The sequence below is a fragment of the Apteryx rowi genome, unplaced genomic scaffold (genome assembly GCF_003343035.1).
Source record: "Apteryx rowi isolate R43461 unplaced genomic scaffold, aptRow1 scaffold_4, whole genome shotgun sequence".
Lineage (NCBI taxonomy): Eukaryota > Metazoa > Chordata > Aves > Apterygiformes > Apterygidae > Apteryx > Apteryx rowi.
In genome coordinates, this window is record NW_020450529.1 from 9,661,930 (window position 1) to 9,678,025 (window position 16,096).

General features: G+C 42.1%; 1 protein-coding gene and 1 long non-coding RNA gene across 2 annotated transcripts in view; one reads left to right on the forward strand and one right to left on the reverse strand.

Moving 5' to 3' along the window:
• Window positions 1-16,096, reverse strand: part of LOC112970527 (receptor-type tyrosine-protein phosphatase gamma) — a 149,355-nt gene that overhangs the window by 51,164 nt on the left and 82,095 nt on the right. The window lies entirely within an intron of this gene.
• LOC112970445 lies at window positions 3,781-10,273 on the forward strand. The gene is made up of 3 exons (XR_003255009.1): window positions 3,781-4,178; window positions 4,957-5,022; window positions 8,079-10,273. It is a non-coding gene; the product is annotated as an uncharacterized LOC112970445 (long non-coding RNA).

Sequence of the window (16,096 nt, forward strand, 5' to 3'; positions counted from 1 at the left end):
TTAAGACTGCTTTCTGCTGGCACCAAAACCAGAGTGTGCATGCAGTCAAGTGTACTTGTAACACATGGCTCTGCACTTTAAACTAGCTTCACTACTCCTTAGCAAGCATTTGTCACTGTCAGAACTGGCAATGACTCCTCAGCAAAGGGCCGCAGACAACGAAACAACAGAAGTGCCGCAAATCACGACCATGTCGCCAGCAGAGCAGTGGATGGGAGCCTGGACAACAGCTGTCTGCAGTCTGCACTGTCCTAGCTGGGGTCATCAGTCACTGATTTTTATGAGCAATAAAACTGACTCAAGCGTTAAGAAGAAAAAGAGAAGAGAAAACCACACAGAAAAAGCAGATCTTATGAATATGAATAAGTGACCAGCATGGAGCAGTGATATTACATCCATTGTAGAAGAGAGCATCTGCATTGATTCTCTCTTTTGGGGTAGAAAAAGGCTTATATTGCCCCAATTTTCTACATTTATTTTCCTTCCCAGGTCTTAATGCTTAATGATCAAAATGCAATGACTGAGTATAAAGAATATGCTGGAGCGGTAATGCACTGCAGCCTGCTCGAACTTGAGCTACAGCAGGATATACAAAGCAGGAATGCATAAAAAACACAAGTCAAGAAAAGCTAAAAAAGAAGGAAAACTTCCCTACAATAAGGCTGATTCTCCTGCATATTCCTCCTGCAGATGATTCTCCTTCTCCCCACAAAGCAATTTCTGCCTGTTCTCTTCTCGAGCAGTGTTAAGCCTCGTGCAGATATGATTACTGGAGGAGTCTAGACAGTACACGGATAGGTTGCAGAAGTCCACAGCGTGCCAAGCCCTTGGCGTCCTTTCCTAGACAGGATGGTGAAAAGTAAACTGTCCCTTTCAGGGGACTTCCTCTGGGCAAGGAGAAATGTCTTTCCACGGCAGTGAGCTCTTGTGCATCCACACAGTTCCACAGAAGCTAAAAGGACCCCAGTATTGATCACTAGTCCAGCCCCACATTTTTAAAACTGCAAATACTGCTAAATAAAAAAGACAGGGAAAAGGTAGATGTAAAAAAAGAAGGTGGGCAAAATTTTGAGGCAGTGCCTGTGACGAAGAACACATCGCTTAAAATTCTCCACCTGAAAAACAAATCGGCAAACAAGACTAGGGGGGTTTTGACACAGAAAGACAGCTAATTTAATATTTATGGCCTAAATTTGCCAGCTGACTACACAGCTCTCCACGAAATTAAAAATCCTCTCCTCCTGCTTCTCTGAGATTACAGATTTAGATGGTGGCTTCCTGCACCACAGACTGCACACCCATTTATGTCAGGCACAGTACTGGACTCGGACTTCATGCAAGAAATAATCATTTTTAGAAAGGTATTTAAGTGGTTAAACAATTAAAGAAATGACAATATACACCAAGATGACCTGCTTTTAAAAGCCCTCCCCCCTTCATCAGCTGTGCGACCAGAAAGTGCCCAGGTGGCCAGCGTAGAAATGCACTTAGAAAGCTCTTTAATGGCAAATTGTAAGTGGATAAATCTTAGTTTAACTCAGCATAAACACTTTCCACGCTTCCTTGTCCCATCTTCCTGATGTCCCTGGAGAACAGCAAAGGCGTTCGTGAAACCTTATTTCTGATGACACTCGGCCCTGTAACACTGGGTAACTAATTACTCTCCTGGTGACCTCTGAYGGGGCCAGCAGCATCCGACTTTCCCCTCCTGCTTTAATCAATACTCACAACATCTGTGTTGGATACACTCAGCAATTTTCCACATGACTGAATGGGTTTACTCATCAGTATTTTCTACTGTGAGAAAACAAGTTTCCTGGTGTATGTAATACCATTCACATTTTTTAATGTCTACAGGCAAAAACAGGGTACAGAAATCTATAGGTGGTATCTTAAAATGGTTTAAAAATTAGACATGGTTTTAAAAACCAAAGGGAAGCCTGATGTATTCATYTTCCTCTCCATGAGCCAACAATTTATTTAATGCAACATTCATACCACAAAGACTAGAAAATCACAGAGGAAAACAGACGTGCCTTTTCCAATCAAATAATACCTTAGGCAGTTCCTATAAAATGTGTAGTTCCAATAACCTAAACACCATGTAATATTAAAAAGGAGCCTAAAAGTTTCTCACAGAAGGAAGCTAAATTTAACCGAGTGAAGAGTTGTTCAGTAATCACAAGAACAGCAGCAATCACTGAAGATTGCCTCTTACTGGAGAGAAGCTTTTAGTAGCACCTCGAAGAACTCACCATTTGGTTTACTTGATATTATCATTTCAGCGCATGAATCCCCTTCGGGATGAATCTCAGGAGAGGAAGGAATAAAGAGGGAGGTGTGGCACACTGGGGGGTACTTTTAAACACCAACTGTAATTCATCTGGATCAAAATTATGTTGCAAGAAGAGAAATACAGAAATGATCCCACCTAAGAGAGGACAGCAGAGACTGGCTTTCTGTTTGGAACAGCCACCTAAATCTCCCTAATTACTCCCACCTAATTACCTTCAAAATGAAAGAGCCCTGCTCTTTCCTCTGCAGAAATATTCTTTTCTTCCTCCAAATGAGGCATCAGGACAGTCACTTGACATGTATTTTAGGTATCCCAAGCCATGGACTGGGATCCAAACATAACACAAATATGTACTAAAAATTTAGGCAGAGTTTTTCTCCATTTTGAAGGCTCTGCCCATCTTCAGGTAGAAATGCCAGCAGTTTCTTAAATAAAATGAAATGCTCAATTTCTCATCAGACACGTGCATTTGCAGTTGGACTACAACTGGACAGGAGAAGTGGGAAGATCTCCCAACATTGTTGGACATGTTTTGGGTTCAGATTACTTGGGCCCAGTGCAAAGTTTTAAATGTGTGTTTATTTCCTTTCTCTTTTCAGCACTGCATACTTGGAAAGTGAGCCTTTTTTGATGGCCATTTTAAATAGAAATAGGTACTCAAAAATGTTTATGGTCTCTCTATTAACTCCATTTAGAACATAATTACAAATGGAACAAAAAGATATCTTTGAAGCGTAACACAAAGGAAAAGAAAAGAGCAGCTGGTACCAAAAGCGGAGGAGCAAATTACTTAGTACCTGGAAGATAATGTTAATGAGAACCCTGCAAATATATTACTTAATGCCACTACTTACATCCCCTCATCACACTAACACAGGCAGAACGGATGGCAGCCAGCTGGTCCTCCTTCCCCACCCATCTCCCTGAGAGCAAAGATTTGTAAGCCACCAAATAACAAACCTGGACAGAAGTCTTGAGAATCATTAATCTTCCTATCAATCAACMCATCTGGAGATTTGCTTCTTACTGTCATCGGTACTAATGCATTAGTGACTCTTGAGAGCTCTGGGGAAGCCTGGAATATGCACGTCTGAAGAACTGCTTTAATGAGTCTTTTGTATTCAAAGGTTAACACATGTGACAAGGAAACAAATATCAAAGACAGTAAGCTRTCATCCAGCAAACCAAACCACAAAGAAATCCTGTGCTGCGTCTTCCGTTGTAGTATACTGAGTATATCTCTAACAAGCTATGTAAAAACACCCAAGTCAGGCCCCAGTGACCTATCTCAGATACCAGAAGAGACSCAGGCATGCTCACGTGAGCTCTGCCTGCTCCAATATACCTTATCCGTTGGGCTCAGGAATGGAGCTATACTGAAGAGAAGCAAGTTGGATAAGCTTCAAGTGCAGTTTTGGTTAAATCAAACGATCAGTGTGGTGTAAATATATCCACTGGGCTCTCTTCACTAAAAATAACAGACCTACATCAAAWAATACATCAACATAAAAAGTCCTTGCATTAGTAAGATCTGTCCAGTAGCGTTTGCAATAAATAGTGCAATACTGCCTGCAATAACTTTTCTAAAAAACCCAATAGCAATAATAAAAAACAAATCCCARGATATTTAAATACTCCTAGAAAGATCTAATTAATACCAGAAAAGTAGTAAACAGCAGTAAGTATACTTAGGCATAATAAAGTAGCACATAAAAATAAAAACAACGTGTATTTCAAACTACCATCTCCACAGACCAAATAAGTGATGACTTGGTCTTAAAAAAAATCTAGAAATGTTATCAGCATGTAATGGAGGTGGAATACACTACATCATGAAGCAGAGGGGACTATGAGGATGATCTTGAAAATGCTTGAAATGAAGGTAAGAAAGAATTCCCTTTTCAAAATATTTACTAAGAAAAAAGACACTTTAAATTATTCAAGCCTATTCCTCATTCAAAGTGCCTTGAACTTTAGTGTCAAGGAAATATATATTCCACAAAAGGACTCAAAGATGGAGGCGTACCAGAAAAGTTATCATGAAGTATATTAATAGGTCCACAATTATATTGAAGAGTCAAGAATTGCAAAATCATAAGGTAACAGCAGTAGAAGAGACTTTGCCTTTAAGAAACCAGTCAAAATTACTCCAAAAATTAGAAACCACTTTCATCCCCAGCACAAACTTTTCCAAGAGGTAAACACTTGGGCAAATAAACTATTGCTTTTCAGTTGTCTTAATCAGTGTGTAGAAACATCTAATAACAAAACTAACCACAGTGAAAAGAACATTTTGATTCAAGATAAAAATTCACTGCAGATAAGCAAAGCAGAAGAAATTCAGTCAACCTATGTTAATTATTAGATCCCTTTAGAGCAGATATTGTTTAATGCATTTTCTATTTATAGACTGTTCCCTTTATTTGCACCATCTCCAAAGCCTTAATCTACCTTTCATTAAGCCCTTTAACCTTTCAGTGTGGGACTGGGGAAAAGGAGAAAAAACCCCCACAAGAACTGGAGTTTGCACTTCAGCGAACAACATATGAATGGTTCGTGATCTTCTAACAAATGTCCCTTGATCTGTTAGGCACTTGCTCAAAACTAGGCATGCAAATTAAATGCAAGTTCTTAGCTTCATATTTTCTTTCCTTTTACAGCACATCAAGTGACACGGCTCCAAAGGCAAATGACTGTCAAGGAATTCAGGAGATGTCTGCTGCCAGGTAAACAGCACGATGCTGACATCTCTAACAAGTCAGATTTGTTTCCCTCCTACTCTATTTATGCATTTCATTTCAGTGCTCTTACGTGATCTTTGGCGGGGATTTTGCTACCATTACTGCAGCGAGTAGACATAGGCTCGGGAGTGGGAAAGGCAGAAGCAATCCCCATGGCCAGCAGGACACGTTCGGCTACGCAGGCAAAGGCAGCGCCAGCTGCCCAGCCGGGGTCCCACTGCCAGACCCACTCCACCGCTTTCCAGTTTTGAGAGTAACTGGGACATGTAGTAACAATTCTTCCTGTTTTATTAAAGTATTTCAATTCAAGGAGTTTTGTAAGCCTAAAAAGGTTTAAAATGCAGACTAAAGAGCAGAATATTTTGCTGCTTTTTCTGGTAGTTTTGTCCCAGACAGTTGGTTTCAGATCTGCGGTTTCCTGTTGAGAACACACAAGTGTGAAGCATTTGTTGATCCCTTTATTTATTTACCTCCTGGCTGATCATAACCATTTTGACAGAATATATAAATTGACTTGCTCTGGGTCAGTGTTTTTACACGCTTCTCCCCCAGTCTCAAAGCACCACTCCAGCTTCCCAGATGCTGTGCTCAGGTCTTTACCATTCCTGCACCCTCACTTTGGATCCTGCACCCTCATTTTGCAGATTTGCTAAGCCACTTTCACATAATACCCAGGATGTCTGAAATGCCASCAACAAACTCTCACTATAGCAGCCTTAGCAGCCTCTGTCAGCCAGACAGGAATGATATATACTGCCTATTTAGAAAAACTCTTTTTGAATAATTTATATCCAATGAACAATTTACATCACTCTTTAGGACGCTGGAGAGGTCTGGCATGGATGCTCATATCTGGCATGGATGCTCAGATATATCTATGACAATTGCACTTGGTTACTCCAGGCAGCATTTAACTATTTATCTACAACACAGCTCAGCGAATCATCTATTTTTCTAAATCATGAATAAACACTGCAATTTGGAAAGCAAACAATTCCTGATCATTCTCACTGAGGAAGCGGCAAATGTAACAGCTTCCAGTGATCGGGCAAACCCTGTAACATCAGCTCAAGATGTTCAATGCAAAGCAATTTCAGCCAGCTAACAAATGAGTCACTTTTCCCAGACAGGCGTGTAGCAGAATACAGTGCATTTAATCGATGTGCCCTTTTATTTCAAAACATACTGTCTCCCTCCGGTTTGACCAGACCAATGGGATGCAGCATTTCCAGGAAAGAGCTGAAGAATGCACACTTGGCCTGACACAGTAACTAAATGTTGATTCATGGAAATTGTGAGACATTCAAGGAGACAGGTCCCAGGCTCCAAATGATGTTCCATTCCTGTATTGCCCCCGTGTGATTACAGCAAGTTTGCTTACGATTTGCTGTTCACACTTCTAATTGGATTCTGCAGAGGGCAGTTTGCCGTGCCGGGAACTTGTCACTTTACATCCTGCTTTAACTCCAAACCACTCAATTAATATTAAATTCCATTTATTATAAAAGCATTTTTTTCTACCCATATGATGCTATCAGCAGCCTTCTCATTAATATTTATTTTCACAAAGCAACCGGCTTGATGTTAAGATCTCAGATGTAACTAGTAACTTTAAAAGGGGAAAATACGTGAAGCTGAAAAGGTCAATACAGAACACGAGCTGTAACAGAAGATATCCAACTCATACGAATTTAACTCCTTCTTCACAGACAGCAGAATAAATACGATATGTTTGGCAGAGAGCAATGACAACGTTAAAGTTAATTCAGTCACTGGAAAAATGAGTGAGGTTGTGGGCACAACCCTGCCCGGAGTCGGTACCTGCTGGCTGGAGCACTAAGGAAAAAAGACATCGGAAAGAGGCAGGGATGGAGAACACTTCATCCGCTGCCCTGGCTATTCCCCACAAGCGGTGCTGGCTATTTACTGGGCTCCGAAGATGGAGACCTGCCATTAACATTAAACCATGGGCTAGGAGAATACAGGAAACATGCAGATGGTTTAAAGCCCTTTTCCCTTGGCACCCTTTCTCATGCTCAGCACACAGGGAATTGGGACACCCGGTTCTGGCTCACAAGCGTGGAGGTCAACAGGAACCAGCAAACACCATCCATGGGGTGGAGGAGGAGAGGGCCACAGCTGGTTTATGTGTTTAAAAAAGCTGGTATAAAGCTCAGAGCTTCTCTTGAGTTCCTTCAGTGCAAGGCAGCGTTGTGAGGGGAAAGAGAGGACACCCAAGCAAAAGCTCAAATCTTGCAGACAACACTGAAAGCCATGGAAAACTCACGGTCCCAATAAAACGTGGGCTTTTCATTTCCCAGTAGGCCTAACTGTGGCTTGCACTACAAACGCTGGTGAAATGGGAGCATTTCTTCTAGGTTCAGAAGCGCCCAGCTGCACCTCACGCAGAACGCCGCTGCGAATGAGGTTACACGTTCAGACACAGCGAGACAAAGCAGCTGCCGAGAACGTATATCAAACGCCGTGATTGCTTGTCTTCTGTTAGCATATTCTGTGCATCTCATATAAAACTATGCTGCAGGGAGAACAGGCCTCTTTCTAGTTGTCGCACCTATTCCTTTAAACTATACCAGGGGGAACTTGTTCCATGTAGCTTTTGTGGATAACAAAAACAGTGATGTTGAACTCTAACCTTCTGCTACCAGAAAGAGCCAAATTAATTCCCAACCGCACAGCATTGTTTTTTGAAAAGGTCCAAACTCTGCAAAAAACAGATGGAAACTAAACTTACAGGCCTTTAAAGATGTCAAGCATTTCCTCACAGTGATGGTATAAGAATCTTTCTGCTTCCCATCAATTTTTTTATTAATCAGAGCACACATGGCAACTCCCTGTGTGGCACCACTCGGGGCTCCCCCATCAACATAAAACCTTGGGAAATTACCACCTCAGGTCTACCACTGGGATAACAATGCTTTTATACCTAGAATTAAAAAGATGAATTGTCACTGCTTGGCGAATCGATATGCAATTGCAGACGTGTAAATCCAATACCATTTTGTTGTCCCTTTCCTTCCCAGATTGTTATAAACAGATTGCTGCCACATTCACTACAAGATCTGGCTCAGACACCTAGAGAAAGGACTCCTATTGCATTGCTGTCACCTTCATGCTTTTGCTTTGAGGGCTACCTGAATTTGCAGATTTTCGAAGCACTGCCACGAAGCAGGTACTCCCCTGCAGGATCCTGCACTGGCAGCCAAATATGCTCGAGGGAGCTGCAGACTGGCCAAACGGATCCTTGTCGGCCCCCAAATTCTCATCTCTGTCATCAAATTATGTGGAAYAGAAAATCCTTCATCTTCCATTTTCTTGAAGCCATCTGTGTGAGGATCTGAGTCAAGCTACTCTCTCTCCCCGAAGAGCTGAACTGGCATTTCTAACATCAAGAAGGCAGAGTGGTTGTGAAGTGCCCAATCATCTCTGAAGAGACTTCAGGGACCTGGTGCCAGGTCCCTACTCAGAGATGACAGTCATTACCCAAAGCCTGAGAGAGAGGGTTCTGCCYTACTGACTGTAGCCAAGTACTACACATACGTTGGCTTAGCAATGATAAATGTCACGTTTACAATGGGTTTTGCGACATGAAAGTCCATAATTTGCTTTCCAGAGACCTGTGCTTGATTATCAGGAGAGTCAGAAGCATTCACTGAAGTCTAATGAATAGAATTAACACATCACTTAAACAGGGACTAATATGTATGCAAATTAGAAAAAGTTAAAAATAAGAGTTCAACCCATAATTTCAGAAAATGTAGCCTGCATCCTTATGAAATATGAATGTTTCAATTCACCTCATAGCTTCACATCTATGTTAGCTGCTTTGCATGTGAACAATAGGGTGCATCAAGCCTATTTTGATTTTTATATTTGAACTTAGACTTACAAAAAGGATTATATTGAAACTTGAATAATATATATGCTAATAAAGTACTCCATTTAATGACATAAATAAAGAGGAAGACCAACACAGGCTAATTTCCATTTGCAAATTTTCTAATTACTGTATTTTCTTTGGAAAGCAGAAACTTTATTTTCACGGTCTCAGAAAAAGAATAATTTCTTTGTTGACATTATTTTAAAAATCTTTTAAACGTTTTTATTCTTCAGGACTGATCTCAAAAGAGATGTGATTGCTTTTCCTAGACACATTCAGTATTAAATATCACCAAAGGCAAACTATGGTGATTTGTGCATGCAAATAAATTACTTAATAATTAATTAATTGAGTTGTTCTGAAAAAGGAATTGCTGTTAATAAATTTAAGGTATATGTGGCCCCCTCAATATCACAAAGCATGTTCAAAGTAACTCTGACAGATGTAAAACAAATGTCCTTGATGCCTGAAAGGCCATTAATCTTCCACCCTGTGCCCCCTCCCCAAAAAGGCAGTACAAGGGTACAAGGCAAGTGAATAGTTATAGGGAGATTAGACATTAGCAGAAAACATGACTATCACTTTTATCATGCGAAGTCTACAGAAAAGCCTGCTGAAGAACAAACAAACTGCAGGAAAAGCCCTTCTGGGCTGAAAGGCTTGTTTGTACCTACAACAGTGAAGAAAGTGGTAAAAAATAACTCATCAAAATGAAGATGAAATCTGTAATGAGGTCAGGGTGAGGAGAACCTTTTTCTGCTGTTGTGTAAATGTTGGTCACATGGATAAAGAAGCCTAGCTTCAGCCTTAACCTACACAACCAACTTCTGCAGGCTCTGGAAAGCAAACTGCTGGGGCACCCATTCACCCTCTGATTGAAACAAGCACCCTGAACGCTTCAAGAGTAAGGAGCTGTATGAACAGGAAGAGACAAACCATTCTGGTAGATTTATGTCCCAGGCTTTTAACCAGAACTCCCACAGAACTACCAAAATCCAAAAAATGGCAGGTTTGAGGACTGTGTCTCCAGAGCTTTCACTTCATGTCTGTAATACCCTGTTACCAGTGAACACTGGAATTTAGGAATCGTAGAAGACTCTGAAGACTAAATCATCACCACTTTGAGTTATGATGTGGTGGGAAGTCTTCCTCGTGCTTGGCACCGCTCATCTGCAACGATATGCGTCTGTAGCATGGCTGCCTCGGGAGCACCGATGGCACCATAAGAGAAGAGGCTCTCCCTGGCTCTGGCTCCCCATCGTGCTGAAATATATCCACTTTACTGTTAATTTGATTAGAAGGAAAATTAAAAACAAGTTTGAGCCTTCAGGGAACAGAGCATCTGTCATTACTGAGGACTGAGTGTTCGGATTTTTTTTTTTCCATTACAAATACTTTTAAAATTCAAAATTGGAGTAAAATTTTTCAAACAACCCAAAATTAGATTTATTTCTATTGTTTTCCTAATGTCACTGTGTAGGATATTTCAACATGTTTTTGTTCCATTTTGGAAAGGACAATATTTCCAAACCAAGAAACAACCCATGAAATGGGAACCAGGCATGCTACCTGCTCCTGCTTTGGCTTAAAAGTTAGAACTCAAATGGATGTTAATCTGTAAGTTGGTGGAATGAAATACAAACCCTTTGCAGTTATATAAGAAATGTTCTCTTTTTTATCAAACAAAGTATATAATTTAGTGTTCTGCAACAAACTGAATGAATACACAGATTTATAGTATCTCCAATAAAATCACATGCGCAGTGCATTCCAAGGCATTGTTTTTTTGAGTCTCATAGATTGGTACTTTATTTTAAGAAAAGAAAAATTAAGTCCACCCTTGCTTGTTCTTGTTTTACTAGGCTGCTGATTCCTACTATTTATCCAACCAGTTAAGATTGCTGAATTGATTTAATATTTTTACCCTATAATTTTACACTCAGACCACATCCTGCTGTGAAATAGCTAGTGCTAATGTTAGCCCAAATGCTGCTGTGGGACTGAGAACAGTGCAGGGCCCTTCAATAGCTGTATTTTATGGTTACAAGAAGAGAGAAAAAACATAATTTATCTGGTTGCTGTGGTTAATTCATAGTTTCACAGTAGAGGTATACTGTTCCCTCAGGGTACAGCTACTTGTATTATAGGATATTTCATTCACAGTTCATCCAAGAGATTCTTCTAGCTCTGAAACCTAACAATTTACAAGGCACAGTTTACTATAGAGATACCTGTGCACACTCTAACATATACTCTTATACACTAAGAATATTATATAGAACATATAAACTAACAGATCAATACAAAACATATAAACTAGCAATAGATCAAACAACAATGGGTTAATTCTTTCTTGGAGCTAAAGAAGGGGAACAGAAAAAGAATGCATCCCTTTTTTTTTTTTTAATATTCTTACTCTTGATTTTTTTTTCAAGTTCATTTAATTCCACAAAAAGCATGATTATTAAGGTTTTTTTCTCTTTTTAAATAGCCCATCATAGTTTTAAAAGCCACAATTAAAAGCTCTAAAGTTGTAAAAAAAGTTTCGTTTAAGATATCTTATAAAACAACTAACAGATGACTAGGAGAAGCCAATGGTAGCATCCTCTACTGGTGTGCGGATCAGAAACACGTACTCCTCACGGCATACTGTTCCTAAACACTTACAAACAGGTTCTTAATGGAGCCTAACTATAGCATGTGAATATTTTTAAAATACTGGTTCAGAATAATACCTTGTAAAATACTGCCTTTAATTCAGTTATTGCCCAGATAAAACCTGGCTCTTTTTTTCAAGACCTCACCATTACAGCAGCACTGGGGAAAGCACTTCCAGAATAAGCACCTGGAATGAATCCATTTAGTTAGTTAAACAGAAATCAAACAGAAATTTCAGTGTGCCATGGACACCTCCTTGCCAGTCCTGAATCGTCCCCACCTTCTGCCCTTCTCTGCTGTCTCCCCAAAAGAAGGTATTTCTGGAAATCTTGGGGAAACGTTGTTACACACCACTTAAACACAAGGAGTATAACAACAGTATTTTCCAACTTGCTTCCAAGAATTTCACCTAAACTTGATCCCCTTTAATGAATGGGATGGCCTGCGTGGGCCTGTAGGCAAAGTATACCCTAAATGTCTCAGCTGTTATGGGACACATTTTAAAACAAATTAAAATAAAAAAAAAACACCCTTTCTTTTACTAGAGTCTTTAAGGACACCTACATGTTATGAGGAATTTTAGTGCTCTACAACCAAAGCATGTATTCTCCTGCTATGCGACATATGATTACATGCTTGACATCTTTTTAAAAAAGGTGATGCAGATCTAGGCTCCCACTGAGTTCAATGGCCATGTCCATAAAAGTGCCTGCAGAAAAGATGTTTGCACAAATGATGCACATGGTGCAAACATCCCAGCAGCTGAGGATGAAGTGTAGTTTTGGAGTAAGATTTCTTGTTTAAAGGTACTGTTAAAAATAAACACAATCCAGCAGGCAGTAGGATTGCCTTCGCTGTGATGGGTGCTTTGTTCAAGTCTTCCCAGATGAGAGTTCCTCCAGCACTCACCATTCCTCATCTCCTTTGCAAGAAAACAGTTTCACATAACAGCATCTCCAGGGATTGCTAGATGTTGTCATCCCAGGTTCTTGCACACAGGGTCCTTCCCCTTGTCACCAGAGCTGTCCTTGGGCTGGCACTCACTGCAGATGATGGTAGTATTGACATGGGCAATACTGATGGTGCCTTAGATAACACCCAGTGGGGGTTAAAAACAGCAACTGCATCAACCCCTGCTCTTTTTTTTTTTTTCCCTTTTAAACTTCAAAACCTTGTCATACTCTTGACTCTTCCCTGCTTTCAGGCTCCCTGCTGCAGAAGAACAGATGGAACGAAACTCCACAGACTTTTTTCCATGAGCCTGTGGGTCTCCCGGCACAGCTGTCCTCTGTAAGCCGCCTTTGCAGTTTTCTTTCTTGCCCATTTGTATCTTCCTTTTCACTCTCTCTGCAATGCTAGAGCCCTCCCTCTCTCCCCCCCCGCTTCTTAGATGTGTTCTTTTATCGGCTGCATGTTACTTACGTTAAATGTGATGCACTTTAATTGTGTCTTTTCTGGCCTTCTAATTTGTGATTCACAGGACAATTTATCACACTACTCCGTTCCTCCTCTTTTCTCACACTTGCATGTGTGCTTTAAAGCATGCACGGCAGCATTGTGGAGAGGAGTCCTCCCTGCTCCCATACGGGATCAGTGACCTCGACAGCGTTGCCGACAAAGGGCCAGTTAACCTGCTTTTAGAGCCTAGAAATGGTGGAAATTCTGTAGTCCGCTATTTTATTTTCCTTCCTACCACAAAGCTTTTTCTAATGTCAAACCTAAATCTCTCTTGCTGCCATTTAAGCCCAAGACTCCTCATCCTAATCACGGTGGATGCGGAAAATCAGTTATTCCTTGCAGATCCCTTTCACGTATTAGAGCATTTGCTTCTCATCTCAGCTAACAACCCTGTCTGCCCACCCGGTCTGCCCACCTTCCTCACAGAAAAGGTGTATCGCACAAGAACCACCATAGTCCTGTCTTAGTTTCACCTGGAGAGACATCAGCCTGCTATAAATCTGTATTCGCTTTTCATTCACAGAAGGACAGATCAGAGGGGAACATGCTTCATGAAATTCAGATAGAGACTGGACATGTATGGACATAAGAAACTGGCTTTGAGTACCCATCAAAAAGAAACTTGTTAGTGCAACTGCACACTCTTGAAAAACCACTTGAGATGATACAGGTTCTTCAGCCACGTGGACTCAAATTTAAAAGGCGAAGGTCTGATTAAACTGATACCAGTTATTCAGGATCACGCTATTAACATCAATGGGACTGCTCAGATTTAAACCTGAAGCAAAATGCAACCTGTGCTGTGCCCTTGGAATGGGGCATTCCTGGGTCAAAAGGTGCTTACTGAGTTTTGATCTTGCTCCTGATGCTGTATAATTAGGACTAAAATTTGCTGAGTTTTGTAGATTTCCTGCTAGCTTTGGAAATTACCACTGATTTGGATTTAAGCTTTGCAAAACCCTCTCCTACTTCTTTCCCTTCTTGCTTATGACGAAATTTGTTTGCTTTTAAAGCAGCAGCTCACTACCAGCCTCACCAAAGAGGGAACTGAAATCTCACAGAGTTCTGATTTGTAAGGAAAAGTAAAACGAGTGTTAATTAAAGAAAAGTAAAAGTAACAGGCATATAATGAGAGAACATGCCCCCCTCCACAATCCAGCTCTGAACAGATCAGCCAGCGTGCTTAAAAAGCAACTTTCCATCTGCAAATCTGTCTCTCTCTCTTTTTTGTCTAATGAGCATGAGTTAGTCTGTTCAAAAGCCCAAATGGGCATCTCAGGGCCAATTCAGCAGCAGGGGGCCCGTTACTATAACAACTGACAACTCCTGCGATTTCTGAAAGGCCCTTCAAGTAGCCAGCGGGGAAACGGTTATTGAGCACGAAGTTGCAAAGGAATGGCTGCACGAGGTGCGGGGTCCCGGCCTCCCCGGCGCACAGCTGCGCTCGCCCGCGGCCATTCACGCCCGGCGAACAAACCCAGCGCGCCGCCGAACAGCTGGGCTGCCGGGACGGATCCTTTCCCATCCCGTCCTCCCCCCCAGGACGAGGGCATAAAACACCGCAGAGCACCGGCGGGAGGAATAGCTGGGGCGCACTGTGCTGCCGCATCTCCTCGGGGGCTCTCTGCCGCTCTGCGCGTCGCCGGAGGAGAAAGCAGAGATRCGGTCAGAGAAGGTTTTATATCGATTTGCGCCGTAACGGCAGAGCGAAGCAGCGCGAGCAAGCAGCCGACAGCCGCCCCGCGCTCGAGGCGTGAGAGCGAGCTGCCGTCCATCCGCGCAACGGCTGAGCTCGAGCCTCCGCGCGGGGTGAGAGGGGATCGATTGCAGGCCTGCTCCCCTTTAATGACACGCGAGCAGCGCGGGGAGAGACGGCGCACAAAAGGGCCCGGACCTTTACCTCCGGCCCCGGCAAAATCAAATACAACCTGCGTCTTTTGCAGTAAACGCTGAAGTGCTCTTCCTGCACTGCCTAGGTGGAGGCAGGGAGATCAGACCAGGCAGCCCCGCGCCAGGGCTGGCCCCACTCGTCGGCAGCAACCAGCCCCAGCACCGTCCCTCCGAGGCCGCTTCTCATGCTATGCAGCCGGAGGTGGCTGCTCCGGGGGGAAAACGAAGGCATGCCCCGTTCTGCACAGCCAGATCTGGTTGCTGAAACCTCAGGAAGGAGCTGGAAGGGGTTTTCCGGCACACCGTCCCCTCCACGTTTCCCCTCGCTTGCCTGCGGCATTGCTAATCCTGTTTAAATCAGGCCCCCCCCCTTTTTTTTTAACATGGATTATTTCCCAATCCGGTTCATCACACGGCTGTACAACTTTTGTGTTGGTATCACAGAGGGCAGCACAAGGGCAGGAATGAGGGCTGCCACTGCTGCTGCAAGAAATACTCATGCAACTGTACCCAAGGCCTTCTCAACACGGACACACAGGCTCTCAGAAAGTGTGACCTAGCATCCTCCAGGGTGAGGAAACGAACAGAATCACAAATACTTTAGAATAAGCTGAAAGCAGCTTTTATCATTGTAAGCAGCCAATTTTACAGTGGTCCGTAAATTAGCAATGTTCCTTTTTCAATCAATACAGTAGATGAACAACACATTGTATACTCGTAAAATAAAGCCTAGAGATAGGTTCAAATAACAATTCTGGAGCTTTTTACAACCTGCTACAGGCAGAAGTTCTTTTTTTTTTTTTTTCCAGTGAAGTTTTAACACTGTCTTAGCTATGGAGCAGTGAAAGTTCAATAGAGTTTAACACCAAATGGCAGTTTTCCATGGCATGGTTATTCGAAATGATAACTACAATAGTCCTTGGTCTTACGTCGCAGCTTTCATTTCTAAATTACAAACTGATTTAAAAATATGGTTGACCTGCCTTGTTCAGTGCTATTTTACCAGTGACTGAACGCAGATGCTGAAATATTGAGCACCTGAGCTTGGTGCCGATGAGGTCCCCACCAGCGAGTTCAACAACAACACCGGCGAACCGCAAATGACTTGGCCCAGGGTCACGCAGAAAATCAATGACCGAGTCTGAAAAACACCCT